Consider the following 16492-nt stretch of genomic DNA (forward strand, 5'->3'; position numbering starts at 1 on the left):
TTTAGAATAAACAACGAGGAGTCCTTGTGGCACCTTAGAGACTAACAAATTTACGGCTAGCACTCTGAAACCTATGTTTAGAATGTACCCCTCAGGGAGGTATTTACGCTGTCTCATGGTAAATATTTACTGCTTAAGGCCCAGATTGTTCTTGGAGCTTGCATGGATGTGCAGGAGAGGAGATATCATCAGGAGTTTTTAGCCTCTCTATACATGCCCTATGCAAGAGCCATGGACAATTGCAATATCTGTTCTTGAGGAAGTACAAGGACTGCTCCCCCCATACATCCCTGGGGATAAGGATGGGTGGGATCATATCCCCACCTTCCTTCCACACCAGCCCACAGAGCAGGCAGGATAACCCCAGAATCACACACACTCTCACCATGTTCCCATCTGCCCCATGCACTGGAAAGGTTCAGAAGCTCTCCCAACACCTCGAGCACTGGGCCTCTGCCCCACCCTCTATTCAGGGCTGGGCATAAATGTCATAATTAAGCCCTCAGGGCACCCACCCTGAAGGAGGAGTGTTCTAGTATCTCTCCCAGTGTCATTGAGTCACATAGTTTAAGGCCAGAAGGGGTCACCAGATCAGGTAGTTGGACCTCCTGTATATCACAGGCCACCAGCACCAGCCCGCACTGCACACCAAACCCAACAACCAAAATTAGACCAAAGTATGACAGCCCACAGAACATAGACACTGGCTTCCTCATTTCCCCGGGGGTGCTTGACCCCCGCTCCGCTCTGGGCCCCACCCCGCCTCTTCTCACCTCAGCTCTGCCCCGTCTCTTCCTGCTCTGCCTCTTCCTGTCCCATTCTGCCCTGCCCCTGAGCACGCCCTGCCCTTGCTCTTCCCCCTCCCCACCAGCGCCTCCTGCATGCCACTGAACAGCTGATTGCAGTGGGTGGAAGGCACTGGGAGGAGCTGATTGGCAGGACCACCGGCAGGGGGGAGGTGATGGGGGTGGGGGAGGAGCTGATCTGTGAGGATGCTGGTGTGTGCTGAGCACCCACAATTTTTTTTTCTGTGGGTGCTCCAACCCCGGAGCACCCATGGAGTTGGTGCCTATGCCACAGAAGGCTAGACTATTGTGTGCCACAGGCAGAGAATAGGAGGGACTGAGGTGCACTAGTGCCCAAGCCCCCCCGCAATCACAGGGAAATGATTATAAGTGAGATATACACAGATAATCTTGGCAAGTGACTTGCGCCCACATACTGCAGAGGAAGGCAGAACCCCTCCAATGTCCCTGCCAATCAGTCCTGGGTGAAAATTCCTTCCCAACCCCACGCATGGCGATCAGTTAGACCCCGAGCACGTGAGTAAGAACCAGCAGGCCAAGCACCCGAGAGAAAGAGAAAATGCTCAGGGCTACCTCAAAGCCCTGCCCCCAATCCATTGTCCCATCTCTAGCTATGGCCACCCTTCAGAGGAAGCAGGAAAAAACAAATACAAACCCACAGAATACACTGGCGGGAGGGTGTGGGGAAGCTCCCTTCCTGATCCCTGCAGGTGACTGGTGGAAGCCCATGAAGCATTAGATTTTAGGGAAACTGGATATGAATTAGAATGGACTCCAAGGGCTGCCAAGCCATGCCTTGAACCATCACAAGCAACCCATCATACAATCCCACTCATAAATTTGCCCAGCTCTCTCTTAAAACTAATTAAGTTAGTTGCCCCCACAACTCCTAGTGGGAGGCTGTTCCAGAACCTCATTCCTTTGATGGTTAGAAACCTAATTTCCAGTCTGAATTTGTTCATAGTTTATGTCATTTGTTCTTGTGCCAACATTGTCCATTTCCAGCTCTTCATCATATGTGGTGTTTACTTCCCTGATGTATTTATGGAGAACAGTCATATCCCCTCTCAGCCTTCCTTTTGCTAGGATAGACAAGCCAAACTCTTTCAGTCTCCTCTCATGAGATAGGTCCTCCATTCCTCTGATCATCCTAGTAGCTTTTCTCTGCACCTGTTCCAGTTTGAACTGCTCTTTCCTGAACCGGGTGACCAGAATTGTATACAGTATTTCAAATGAGGTCTTACCAGTGCCTTGTACTATGGAATTAAGATTTCTCTGTCTCTACTGGAAATGTCTCACTTGATATGTCTAGGATCGCATTGACCTATTTTGCAACACAGTGCATTTGGGGATCATAGTCATCCTTCGATCAACCAACTCACCCAGGTCTATCTCCTCCTCTTTTGTTTCCAAATGATGAGCCCATAGCTCAGAGGTCCCCAACGCGGTGCCTGCGGGCGCCACGGTGCCCGCCCGGGCGTCTTAAGTGCACCCGTGTACTGGCCAGTGGATGAGCATCCGCCGAAATGCCACTGAGAAGCAACGTCATCCAGAGGCGTCGCCACCGAAATGCTGCCGATTTTCAGTGGCATTTCGGCGGCAACGCCTCTGGATGATGCTGTTTGTCGGCAGCATTTTGGTGGCAACGCCTATTGACATTGCTGCTTGTCGGCGGCATTTTGGCGGATGCTTGTCTGCCGCCACGGTGCTCCGTGGCTTGTTGTCTGGCGCCCGCCAGACAAAAAAGGTTGGGGACCACTGCCCTAGCTTATAGAAGAAATTCTTATGATTAGATCCTAAATGAATGACCTTGCATTTAGTACTATTTAATTTCATCCCGTTTCTGTTACTCCAGCCTTCAGATCTTTCTGTATAATATTCTGATCCTACTCTGTATTGACGATGGCTCACAGCTTTATGCCATCAGTGAATTTCATTAACACATTCCTACTTTTTGTGCCCAAGTCATTAAATCAAACATTGAATAAGATTTGTCTTTCCTTGAGGAATTCCACTGGTAACTTTCCTCCAGTGTGATTGTTCACCTTTCAGCACAGCTCATTGCTTTCTCCTCTTTAGCCAGTTCCTTACCCACGTTACAATACAATACTAATCCCCATCATCTCTAATTTAACTAATAATTTCTCATGTAATACCATGTCAAATGCTTTAATGAAATCCAAGTATATTAGATATACTGCATTTCCCTTAACTGATTTTTCAAGTATCTCCTAATGGAACAATATACCTTTGTTCTATGTTGCATTACATCCCCTTTTCTGTTTATCTCCATGAATTTAATTATTCTTTCCTCCACAACTTATTCTAAAGCCTTCCATTACTGAGGTCAGACTAACCAGTCCATAGTTGCCTGGATCACTTTTTTCCCCTTTCTTAAATATAGGTTTGACATTAGCTCTTCTCCAGTCATACGGTGCTACCCCCAAATAGATAGATGTATTAAAAATTATTGCTACTGAGCTAGCAATCTCATGTGCCAGTTATATCTGTATTCTGGGATGGAAATTATCTGGTCTCCCCTCCCCCAATTTGAGTGCATTAAGCTCTTTAAGTTTTTCTTCCACCTCAGATGTGTTAATTTTCATTTACATACACTCATTTCTATCAGCCGTCCTGCCCTCATACCCATGTTCAATATTATCATCCTTACTGAAAAACAAGGCAAAGTATTCTTTTAGTTTGGGGGCCATACCTAGATTATCTTTAAGTGCTCTCTCCCTTCAGCATCATGGCCATAGGATCTTTTCAAAGGCTCATGACTGCAGGCCTATTCAATGGAAAAGAGTTGACCAAAATTATACCCAGAACATAGAGGTGGTAATTAAACTAAAAATGAGTAATCAGGCAAGGAGGGAGGGATTAAAAAGGGCAACTAACAAGATGTTAATGGCCAACATTTTCAAAAGCAAGCAGTGACTTTTGGTGCCAGACGTGAGCCACCTTAAACAGGTCTAATTTTCAAAGGGTGGATACTCAACACTTTCTGAGAGTCAAGCCCTTTTGAGGTATCTCAAGCTGAGCGCCCAGAAATGAAGGTACCCAAAATCATTAAAAAATTTTGAAAAGCTTGCCCATTTCAGACATCAGGTTTGGGTGTCTTGTTGTCTGTCTGCTGTATCTTCTTAGACTGCAAGCTCTTTGAGGCAGACAATGTCTGTTCATGCACAGGGTGACCAGATGTAATGTTTTTAAAGGGACAGTCCCATTTTTTGGGACTTTTTCTTATATAGGCACCTATTACCTCCCCACCCCCATCCCGTTTTTTGACAGTTGCTCTCTGGTCACCCTATTCATATGTGTTTGGAAAGCATCTAGCACACTGCAGATCCAACTGTAGTACAACTAAATATTAGTAATAATAATACGAATAACAACAACAACCAGGCTTCTATTACACATCAGCTGGCTCAGTTTTTTGGTTGGCTGCCTGACCACTGTGTTGCATGTGTTAGTTTCCCATAGCACCATGCCAAAGAAAAAGGACGTTGAAACATGATGCACTGCCATTGTTCTCTGGCTTTTCCAGCATACTAGGGGTGTGGACTCAATGCAAATGGTGTGATCATGAAGCCTCATGAGGATAAGATGATTTCCATGAATCAGTTACACATCATGAAACTGACAGACATGTGCACATAACATGAGTGTGTGTGTGTGTGTGTGTGTGTGTGTGTGTGTGTGTGTGTGTGGTGTAAAGATTTCAGTGGCATGAATTTGCAATGGTCTCGTTACTCAAAAATAAGGAATCTACCTATGAGTTATGCAGATAACCCCGAATGTGTATTGATAAAATGTTATGCCATCCACACAATTATGTACATAGCAAATATGTTATAAAACTACTTTAAGAATGTTTTAGAGTTTTAAAACATTTTATTAGGATCATTTTATGTAACCTTCCACCTATTAGCCAAATGCATGGATCCAATGGTGCAGGAACATGATATATTGTGCTTAAAGCTATAATATTTTTATATATTAAAGGACCTATTGCTCGCCCAGGAGTAATATTTTGGCCTAAAACTGATGTAACACAGTGATGATTTAGGCCTTTTCTCTTTTGTTTATTTTTGTTAAAGCCTTTAACTTCAATGACTAATTACCACTTTGGATAAAAGGTGTCTTTGAGAAAGATTTAACAGCCTAGTTGTATCAATTAATGTGTAAGCACAATAACCACATTCTGAGACATCCAGAAGTCTCACCACCAAACCCAGAGAAGACCAACTCGACATGATGTTTTTATGATAAAACACATGCCTTCTCTATACAGCATAATGGACATGAGCTTCACTGTTTGAAAATACCCGTCAGATCAACATTTTCAAACTCGGGTCCCTAAAAGTTGGTATCCTCATCAATGTTTAATAAATGAGTTTAAATAAGTGGGCTGAGTTTCAGATGAGATGAGTACCCTCAGCTCCCACTGCAATGAGGAAAAAGAGAGATTCTGAAAGAGAAAAAGATGACTTCTCCGTCAAGATTAGGCTCCAGGGATCAGGTCTTTGGCTGTTAGTGGCAAGCGAATGACCATTCCTAGGCTGATTTTATTCTGGGCTGAATTTTCTCCTAACTTGTGCCTGATGCCAACAGCTCCAATGAGCTAATATTGCAACTGGCGATCGCTAGGATGCATTGAATCACAGCCATATTCCCTTTTCCTTGGCCTTATCATGTATACCAGCAATGAGGAGGTGCTATGCCAAATCTGCACCACCAGATGATCCTTCTGAAGGGGTGTGATCCTTCCAAGGTTGGTGTGATGGGGTGTCCACCTCACACAGTATTGGAAGGGGTTAAGATGGCCAGGTGGGCCAATTAACTCCCCAGGCTGCACCTTGGGTAGGAGCTAGGGAGCAGAGGTTGATTATATGATGCCCAGCTGGAAGGACCAGGACGGGTCTGTATAAAGTCCAGGAGTTGAGAGCAGAAGGGGGCTGGAGGAAGGCAGGCTGTGGTCACTCCCTGAGAGGAGGGAGGTGTGTTGGGACTATAGAGAGTAGTCCACAGTTGATTACTGGGGGAGGAGGGAGGCTGGCAGACCCAAAGTGGGGGGAAGCCAGGAAGGTAGGAGAAGGCTCAGTGGAATAGCAGCAAGGAATAGCAGTGTAGTCCATGGTTGCTCACTGGAGGACACCTGAGCTGGAGCCCAGAGTGAAGGGTGAGTCTGGGTTCACCTACTAGCCACTGGGGATGTAGCAAATACCAGGCAGAGGACAGTGGACAGACTTCAGACAATTTTCTCTAGGAAAGATTTTGATAGAAGGGGGAAACCATGTAGTGGCCTGGCCAGAGGCCTGAGTTGTGAAAAGGAAGCTGCAGTTCCAGGAGCGAGAGGGATAGCAGGATGAAAGGATGGCGGGAGACACACCGCCAGAAGAGGGTGCAATGTCTGGCAGAGCTAATCCCCAGGATGGCCAGGAGGAGGTGCTACCAGTAGTGAGTTGATCCTGTGACAGATGGGTATGCCAATTTTAGAATCTCTTTCCATCATCAGCGTGGTGCAAAGTGGCTGCAAAGTCATGATAAATCCGGCCCAAGTGTACAGAACTACTAAGGACAAAGTGTAAACTTTTCAAAAGCATCCAAGTGACATAAAAGCCTAAATCTTAGTTTCATTGATACCCCTGCTCCTCTGAGCTCTCCCCAAATACCCCCGCCGCCACCCCACCCCCCAAACCTCAATCTGCTGCTTCTCTAATCGCTCCCCAAATGCCCCTGGCCTCTAGTGCCCCTCCATCTCCAAGTCCTTCCCAAATCCCCATGTCCTAGGCCCAGATCCTCAAAGTTATTAGGCACCTAAAATCCACTGATTTCAGTGTGAGTTAGGCGCTTAAATACCTTTGAGTATCTGGGCCTTAAGCTGCTTTTCAAAATTTACTCAAAGTGTCTCTAGCCACAGTCTTCACCCATAAAAAACCAAATTCAGTGGAATTGTCCCCTTAATCTTTATGGACTGTGTTTTAGACTATGTATTGAGCCAATGGATAGCGAACTACATTACACTGATAATTTACTTCCTATTTTTGATACAATGGTCACAATTTAAGGAGAACAACCAGACAATAGTAACTCAGATTCCCTTCAGCAGAATAAGTAGACTCAGTAATACATTTAGTTCCTACAAATTTTTATCACAAGCAGCAGGTGAAAGACCTGGAGCAGCAGAAATAACTGAGACTTTATCTACACTATGGGGGGAGATCGATCTAAGTTACGCAACTTCAGCTAAATAAATAACATAGCTGAAGTTGACGCACTTAGATCTACTTACTACGGGGTCCACACTACGCTATGTCAATGGGAGATGCTCTCCTGTTGACTCCCCTTGCACTTCTTGTTCAGGTGGAGTACAGGAGTCGACGGGAGAATGATCTGCGGTGGACTGCTGATGCATTGATCACCATTCATCGATCCCCAGTAAATGTAGACCAGCCCTAATACTGAATACAAAATACAGTAGTAATTCTAAACCAACATAAGCAACTTTCCTTATTATTCTATTAACCTCTGTTTCAACCAGGCACTATGTAAAAAATTACAGTAATACTACTTTGTACCTACTAATCTGCCCACGGTATTTATGCTTAAGTCAACACAATATATCAATACTTCAGCTGTTCCATTAATCACTACCCTGCCATTAATAAAGGCCCACTTCCCTTTTTTTAGAATGAGTGCACAGAAACATTTTCAATATGTAAAAGCAACACATGACTTATCCATCTTCTGCTCCCTATTCAAATCCTATATGAATATTCTGGTGAATAGAAAAAAATTCCTATTGCTTCCACTATCAGTTGAAATAACTATATAGAAATAAATAGTTGAAGATAATGAACTTAGCCCAGAGACTCACGAGCTCACATTTTAGGACCAAAAAAGTTGTAATTTTATTATTATAAAGGTTGGTAATGATCTGTATTCCATAGAGATACTTCTATTTTATTTACTTTGAAAGCCACCTATAATTTAAAGAAATTGATTCAAGCATATAAGGCCTGATTTTCCAAATTGCTCTGAACCTGCAACTCTATTTGAATTCAATCAGTGCTGTGAGTGACCAACACCTCTCAAAATGAGGCCGTTGTTGCTTATCTCACTGTCTGATACCAATCACTCCTGCAAAGTCAATTACCATGTTGCCCTAGCTTTAAAAGAAGTAATGAACTGATCAATCTGATTGCTATTTTATCCCACAACCTCTGGATCTCATGTCACTGCTGTGGTTAATGTAACAAGTCGGAATTGTGATAAAGGCAATGAGATATAAAAGAAAGACAGTGTTAAGGTTTGGCTGCTTGTTAAAGCAGAAATGCTGAAAGGGTTTCGAGAAATACTAGTCTGCCAGCTTTATGATTCAGGAAGGTTTAGGAAAAAAAGAAAGAAACGTTAGATACTAACATATCCTTTCAAAATGTCAAACAAATACTCAAAAACAAGGTAAACAGGAAAACTGCAGAAAATAATTATTTCCCATATGTCTCATTTTCTTTAATGCTTCATCAGCAAAGTAATTCAGTTGTCAACAGTTTTGTAGTATTGCTCATAGGCTTACCAGTGTTCCCTCTGAACCACCTCCCTAAATGTTCAACACCACCCATTTTCAGCCCAGGGGACTTAGCCTTTAACTGCGAGCAGACATGGAAAATCATCTTTCAAACTCATGTTAACTATTAAATGTTTCCCCTGATATCTTCTGTCCACGATGGTCATAATGCCACAAAAGTAAAAATATCAAGCAGATCCATCCTTCTGTTTTTCATACTGATATAAAGTGCTAGCAAGTGAAGCAGCATGAAGGATTTACGAAGTCAATACACAAGCTTGAAAAATTCAGTACAGAGTCATCGGTCTAAGAGACAACTATACTGTAACTAAGGATCCAAATTCTTTAAGCTGGCAATTCTGAAAAATATTTAAGCACAAGCTTAAATCCAGCCTTACTCAGCAAACCATTTAAACAGAGGCTAAACTTTAGGCATATGCCTAAATTTCATTACTTCACTAGAATTTACACATGCAGCTAAAGTTAAGCATTGGAAGATAGGTCCATCAATGGCTATTAGCCAAGATGATCAGGGACGCAACCCCATGCTCTGGATGTCCCTAGCCTCTGATTGCCAGAAGCTAAGAGTGGATGACAGGGGATAAATCACTTGATAATTGCCCTGTTCTGATCATTCCGTTTGAAACACCTGGCACTGGCCACTGTCAGAGGACAGGATACTGGGCTAGATGGGCCATTGATCTGATCCAGTATATGTTTTCTTATGTTCTTATCTGCTTAAGTGCTCTGCTCAGTATAGATGGACCTCTGAATCAGGGGCTAAGATGTTTGGCACTTACTTAAAAGCCATGTGGCTGATATTTACCATCTATGGGTCCTAAGAACATATGCAACTCTTACTCCCATGAGTCATCTAAATGTGAGCCACAATGGGATTTATGTGAGTAAGGATTGCAGGATTGCCTCTGTTATCATTGCCTCTTTTTGACTGCAACAAACAAATGAAATTGCCAGAATGAATAATACTGCTGCAGCACCTAAGGCTATGTGAAGCCATATACATTTTTTAAAAAACATTTTATACTTAATGAGAGTCACTCAACTGTCATAAATTTTGCACAGTTATGCCCATTTTGCTTTAAATATCCTTGGGTTTTGAGTCCTGAGATGTTTTAAGCATATTTTTGTTTGGATTTGTTATCATTAAAAGGCATTGGATTGACAGCCCTGATGCTTTCTGTTTATCCACTGAACAGCTACAGCAAGGCTTTCTCATGCTGCCTCCCAATGTACCCAACCCCTGACTTGCAGTAAACATTTCTAGGGGCAAGCAGGTAACTTACATCACTTCCCCATTCATTTGCTGGCTTCTCTGAGGAGCGACTGGCCAACAAGGTGTTAATTATCGGGGCAAAATTATCCGTGTGCTGCCTTTCTGCTAGGAACTAGATTGACACCACCAAATATCAGACAGTGGCACCTCGCTCTGAAACCATAGCAACAGGCTCTTGATTTTAACAGGCGCACCAGACCAATTTGCAGCTGTGGGAAAAGTGCAAACTGGACTGGTGCAGACAGCACTAGGGTTAGAACAAGCGTCCTCCCTGGCCCTGGCCACCTGTAGCTGAGTTAGCTCCTCTTCTGGGCAACTATTGAGACCTCTGGCCAGTATCAAGGGAGATACAAAAGCCTCGAATCTTGGCTCTGACACTGATTGTTTCTGTGGTTTTAGGGTTTGTCTACACTGCTCCAGAGTATAGGCTACAGGGATGTGCATTGCAGAGTGAACCAAAGTGTTGCAATCTGACTGCCCCATGTTGGCGCTGCTGCCGTGAACTAAAAGGTATCTAGTTCATGTTAACATAGTCCTCATTCAAACAGGATGTTAAAACAAACTAGATACCTTTTTGTTCACACCAGAAGCATTCACACGGGGCGGCTAGATCTCAGTGCTGGATGTTTTTCTAAAAGACTTGCTCTAGAAATTATTTTGGGGAAGTTCTACGGCCTGTGTTATACAGGTCAGATTAAATGATCACATGGCCTTGGAATCTATGAACAGACAAAGAGGTTAAAATCACAGAATACATTTTTAGCTCAGCACTAGAGTTCAGTTTTCTAAATGCCAGACTATGTTTGTAATACTCTCTTTTACAATGTCAAGAAGCTCCCAGCAGCAAGCTGACCAACGTTACTGCTAAAAACACCCAATAAAAGACTCAAAGCTTCCCATCTGAAAGCTCCATCTAGTCAATTGTGCTGCGTGGTACAGAAATACTTCCATTTTGGAATTAATATCAGAAGCAAATCCAATAGTAGTTACAGATCCCAGACTGAGGCTTTTTTCTGATACACTTTACCCAAGAGAAATTATATTGCTCTGGATTTAGCCTGAGATATCAGGAAAGCATGTCTATTGAAGACAGTGCTTAAGCACATGCTTAACTTCAAGCTTCAGTGGGATCTAAGCACATGCCCAAAGGCCTTCTTGACTCAGGGCGTATATGTGGATAATATAAAGCATTCCATTTTTATTATATATCTGAACAAGAGGGAAACCTGAATTCTGGCCTCCCTGTTACACTGAACAGTTCCTAAAGGAGTCAAAGCAAATGTTAGAGTTGCACATCTGAAAATAGTTAAATTGTTAGCACAATTTAAAGTAGTTGAAAGGATCTACTGTAATTTGTACTTGCTTTGGAAAATGTAGCAGCTGTCGTGCATTAACAAGCAGTTCAGTGGTCACATCTAGCAGGGTTCACCTGTATTTTATATTGCTCCTTTTACTGTGAAGCTGTGTTGTGTTTTAGACTGAAATTTCCCATTTATCCTAAACCGATGCAGAAAATCCCTACTTTTAATCAGGCAAAAACAAGAACCCAGAGGTAGAATGGCACGCAGCAAGGAGACGCTTAAGGGATGTAATATCCACCCTCTATATTTTTAGGTGTTGTATCCCATGCTTAATGTTGCAGCATCATTTTGGTTTTCATTATCAAATGCAGTAACCAGCACTTGGATGTTGATACTTGAAGATGTTTGGCTCCACTGTGAGGACAGTTGAAGTAGCTTCACAGTGTTTCTGTTACTCATATCAGTTAAAGAACAAAAGCAGTCGATCACAAAGGATTGGTTAGAGACAAACATTGGAGCAGTGGGAAAAGCAATGTGGGAATTACATCATTTATAATTAACTGGCACAGTAATTTAAAATCTGGTGCACATCTCATTTTTCTTTCCTTTTTCCTTTCGGTGACCTTAATCCTTATCATCTGGGCTTTATCTGCTGGTGCCCATAGTGATACTCTCAGTTCCAGAAGATTTTGCAAAACACAAGCCTTGTTTTGCTGATGCAAATGTTCAACATTGTTCCAGTGACAGGAACAGGCCTGCTGATGCAAAACTGCTCTATTTATTTCAGGAAGGTCATTGTTTCAATGAGCAACTTTCTCTCTCATCTAGCCATTCTGCTCCTTGTTTCAGGATGTCAGTCAGTGTCAAACAGTTGGCATGACCATGCAGATAATTCAACTGATGTGGTCACCACATCGCATTGGATACCAGTAACTATTGTAGTTACCCACACTGGGCAAATGATAAATAGAAACTAATTAACTGATGTTTACCCATGCAACACATTTAGACCCTGGTCCAACTCTCCCTTACTAAGACAAAATTCCTATTCATTTTAGAATTGTAGGGGCTGACCCTTAATTTGTAAACTACACATTACAGGGGCAATGCTAGTCCACAAGTTTCTAAAAATCACATAAGTGGAGGCCAGATTTTCAACTATTCAGCATGCAAAATCAGGGTCAGATTATCAAGAGGGCTCATCTTCCATTTAGGGTGTGTCACCATGCGTTCAGAGGTGTGATTGCTGCTGGGCTAGACATACCTATGCTAGCTTTAATCTAGCTAGCACAGCTAGAAATAGCAGGGAAGATGTACTGGTATGGGCTTCAGTGCAGGCTGTAAAAGCCTCCCCGGAACTCTGGCTACACAGTCACATTGCTAGTCCACACCGGGTCCATGTTACCGCATCTTCACTGCTGTTTCTAGCTGTGCTAACTAGATTAAAACCAGTGCCGGTATGCTTACCCCAGCTGCAATTATTCCTTCCATTGCAGTGTAAACATAGCCTTAGGCGCCTAAATAAAGGCATGATTTCTAAATGGGCTCAGCGTGCCACAGTCCCTATTGTGACACTTACGAACAGATTTTCACAACTACTGCTTTTGAAAACCTGACCCCTTCTTTTGGTGTCTTAAGGCGAGTTGAGCTCTTTTGTGAATCTAGCTCTGACGGTGTGTGTGGAGCTATTTTAAAAGAAATCTGACCATTTGGCTTTATTACATGTCCTTACTAATGGACAAAATGACTAGGCACAACATTTGCTTATACATGCACATTTCTTACATTTATTAAGTACTTTATCTGAGAGACTCCAGCTCCAATAAGTATGATGCGAGTGGTTATATGCTTTCTCTGCCATTTAGTTTAGATGGGAAATTGTGCGTGCACATCTGACTTTGCCGCATTCTCCAGTCTTATTCAATTTCTCTACATGTATTTAACTCTGCTTTCCGGTGCTGGTGTCTGGAAATTACACCCTGGAGGCACCAGCAAAGCCAGGGTTTGATTCAAATATCATTTTCAATCACTATGGCCCCGAAATCAAATCTTTGCCTTCTTAGGGGCTATCCTGCCCCTTTTACTCACAGAGAATAATCGTGGCGTAAGGTACTACTTATTGTATATGAGTACGGGTAACAAAAGCAGCCCTATAGCAATTAGGAATGGGCTCCAGGCAGGGCCGACCAAGCACGTGCTTGGGGCAGCACCTTGGGGCAGGGCGGCGCTCGATTTTTTATTTTTGGATTCGGCGGCACGGCGCTCGGGGGGGGGGGGGCTTGGGGGGGGGGGGGCTCGGGAGGGGGGGGGGTAGGGCGGGGCGGCGCTCTTCTTTTTTGCCTGGGGCGGCAAAAAAGTTAGAGCCGGCCCTGGCTCCAGGTGCAAAATTCAGATCCAGAACATAAACACCTCAAAGTTCAAGGGCATTCGGCTCAGGGAATTTGGCTCAGATATTTGAAAGTTAAGGCCCACGCGCAAAATTGGAATCAGTTTCTGGGTTCTTTGTGAGACAGCACCTCTAGAAACCAAGCCACCTCTCTTGAGCTACTTAAATATAGATTGGGGTGTATAATTGTGGTCATCTACATTTGAAAATTATAGCCTGAGGACCCTATCCAATACTCACTGAAGTCAGTGGGAGTCTTTCCATTGAGTTTAATGGCCATTGAATCAGGCCCTAAGTGACATGACTAAGACCACAGAAGGAGTCAGTATCACAGCCAGGATTAAAATGGAGGAGTCTCCATCTTGTGCTTAGTGCACATAGCCTTCCATGCTATTAATCCATTTTTCCTTTTGTGGACAGCTGTCTGGGAGGGAGCTTCTTATAGCCCTGGCCCCAGCAGAAGCAATCTGCTGGGTTGCACCTATCCCCTTAGCTACAAAATGGCCTGGGATCTCCTAAAAAACAAAAACAAAACAAAAAACCACAAGGGACTGTGGGCTTCAGAGGTCCCAAATGCTAATCCCAGGGGGCTGGTAGGAGGCATTCATATTTTTTGGAACAATCATAGTGACAGACTTCCAGCCCTAGAGAGCTGCTTACAGTCGCAAGATTAGAAACCTTTAAATGAATCCTGAGAACTTCCTTATAACATGCATAGGGAAACCATACAGTTCAGGCAGCAGCCCTGAAGTTTGCTACCCCAAAGGGCAGGATCTGGCCTGGAGAACCAAAGAAAGGCTGAAAACTGACAGTAATAGAATGCCAGTACCTAGAGGAAAGGGCAAGCAGTAATCTAAACGCTCAAATAGCATTAAAATGACGGGTGACTGGGGAAGCATTTCTCAGTGTGCATTTACATAGAACAGGGAGATACTTAAATGGAAGGCTACAACAAAAGCAGTTTGATTTCAGAAGAGGATGTGGGCATGGGCAATCATTTTGGGACCTGCTGAGAGCATGGGAAAGAGCTCTGGGTTTGGTTTATTTGTTTAAACAAATATATGATTCAGTGGTGTTAAATGGTATGGTATTTGAGTGCTGTTGAAACTCTGGAATGTACCTGCACATATTAACAGACCAGTAGGGGAGATACACAAGGCAAGCAATCTTTGAATGAGTGCATGAGTTGGTGGGAGAATACAATTGGTCAGGAATTTTGACCACAAAAAAAAAAGTTTAATTGGAAAAAAAAATGCTGATTCATCAAAACCAAAAGTTTGCATTAAAATAAGCTGGTTTTGACAAAACTTTCATGGGGAAGTTTTCTCAGAGCCAGCATAGAACAGCCAATAGCTCAGAGGTTGCAGCATGCTTCTGGTATGTAGGAGATGCAAGTGTGTTTCAGAGGAGGGACTTGAAGCTAGGTCCCCTAACACCAGGCCAGGCCCCTAACCGCTGGCTTTTCAGAGCTATGGCTGTCTCATTTAGTCACGAAAATTTTCAAAAGATTTTCAGCAAACAAATTCTGAAACCGCAAATTTTCATGAAACTGAATTCTTGTTTTCTGGCCAGCCCTTGCGTGAGTGTTAGAAAATGAAGGGCAAAGTGTTGTAGGATGCATTTCCCCTGCACTGTTGCTGAAGGTGGCAGCAATGGAAAATGGAGTAGTCAGCCACAGTAGAATGGTCATATGCTTACCTGATAGAGAACAGTTGACTATCTAGGGAATACTACCTTTCCCATCTTAAGCCCTGTCTACACACAAGTTTCCACTGGTTTAATTAAACTGGTTTAGCTAAACTGATGCAACCCCTTGCGTGGATACTCCTATTTTAGTTTAAGACTGGCTCCCTCAAATCTCTTCCTAATAGATTTAAGCTAAACCAAAATAAGCCTGGTTTAGTGTCCATGCAGACTTTTGCACTAGTTTAAATAAATCAGTTTAAAATCCCACTTTAAATTCAGCTGGTGCAAATCTGCATGTAGATAAGCCCTGAGCTTTAACTGTTTGTGTCAGTTTGTAGCTAGATATATTTGGGTTAGAAATAAAGTGCACAATTTTAACGGTGAGTACAGTAACTCCTCGCTTAATGTTGTAGTTATGTTCCTGAAAAATGTGACTTTAAGCGAAATGATGTTAAGTGAATCCAATTTCCCCATAAGAATTAACGTAAATGGCAGGGGAGGCGTTAGGTTCCAGGGAAAATTTTTTCACCAGACACAAGACTGTTTAAAACTTATACTGTGTATATATAAACAGTTTAATACTGTACACAGCAATGATGATTCTGCAGCTTGATTGAGGTGGTAGGGTCGGAGGGTGGAAGACGGTGGGATATTGCCCAGAGAATCCCTTACTGCTAAATGATGAACTAGCATTTGGCTGAGCCCTCAAGGGTTAACACATTGTTGTTAATGTAGCCTCACACTCTACAAGGCAGCACAAATGGAGGGAAAGGAGACAGCATGGCAGACAGAGACACACACCGTGTGTGTGTGTGTGTGTGTGTGTGTGTGAGAGAGAGAGAGAGAGAGATGCGCATTGCCCCTTTAAGTACGCTGACTCCACTCTAAGTACATTGCCTTTTTAAGTAGATCAGCAAGTTGAGACAGCAGCTGCTGCCAGCAAGCTCCATCCCGTATCCACCCCTGCTTTATGGAGATGGGGGTAAGCAGGGAGCAGGAGCGGGGGGGGGTGTCACCCTGACATTAGCCCTCTTCCATCCCCGCCCCAGCCCCGCACAGCAAGCAGGAGGCTCCCGGGAGCAGCTCCAAGGCAGAGGGCAGGAGCAGCACATGGCAATGGGGTGAGGGACAGCTGAACTGCCAGCAATTGGTAGCCTGCTGGGCGGCTGCCGCACAGGGAACTTAGGGGAGCAGGAAGCTGATAGGGAGGCTGCTGGTCCATCCTGGTTCCAACCCCCCACCAGCTGGCTCCAATGGGCGTCTCTTTCTGCAAGCAGTGGACAAAGCAGGCGGCTGCCAAACAACGTTATAAGGGAGCATTGCGCAACTTTAAACATGTATGTTCTCTAATTGATCAGCAGCGTAACGAAATGTTAACCGGGACAACTTTAAGTGATTAGTTACTGTATAACTAACTGGTGGAACAACTTACCTAGGTTTCTGGTGGAC

The sequence above is a fragment of the Trachemys scripta genome, chromosome 2, assembly GCF_013100865.1.
Source record: "Trachemys scripta elegans isolate TJP31775 chromosome 2, CAS_Tse_1.0, whole genome shotgun sequence".
NCBI classification, from domain to species: domain Eukaryota; kingdom Metazoa; phylum Chordata; order Testudines; family Emydidae; genus Trachemys; species Trachemys scripta.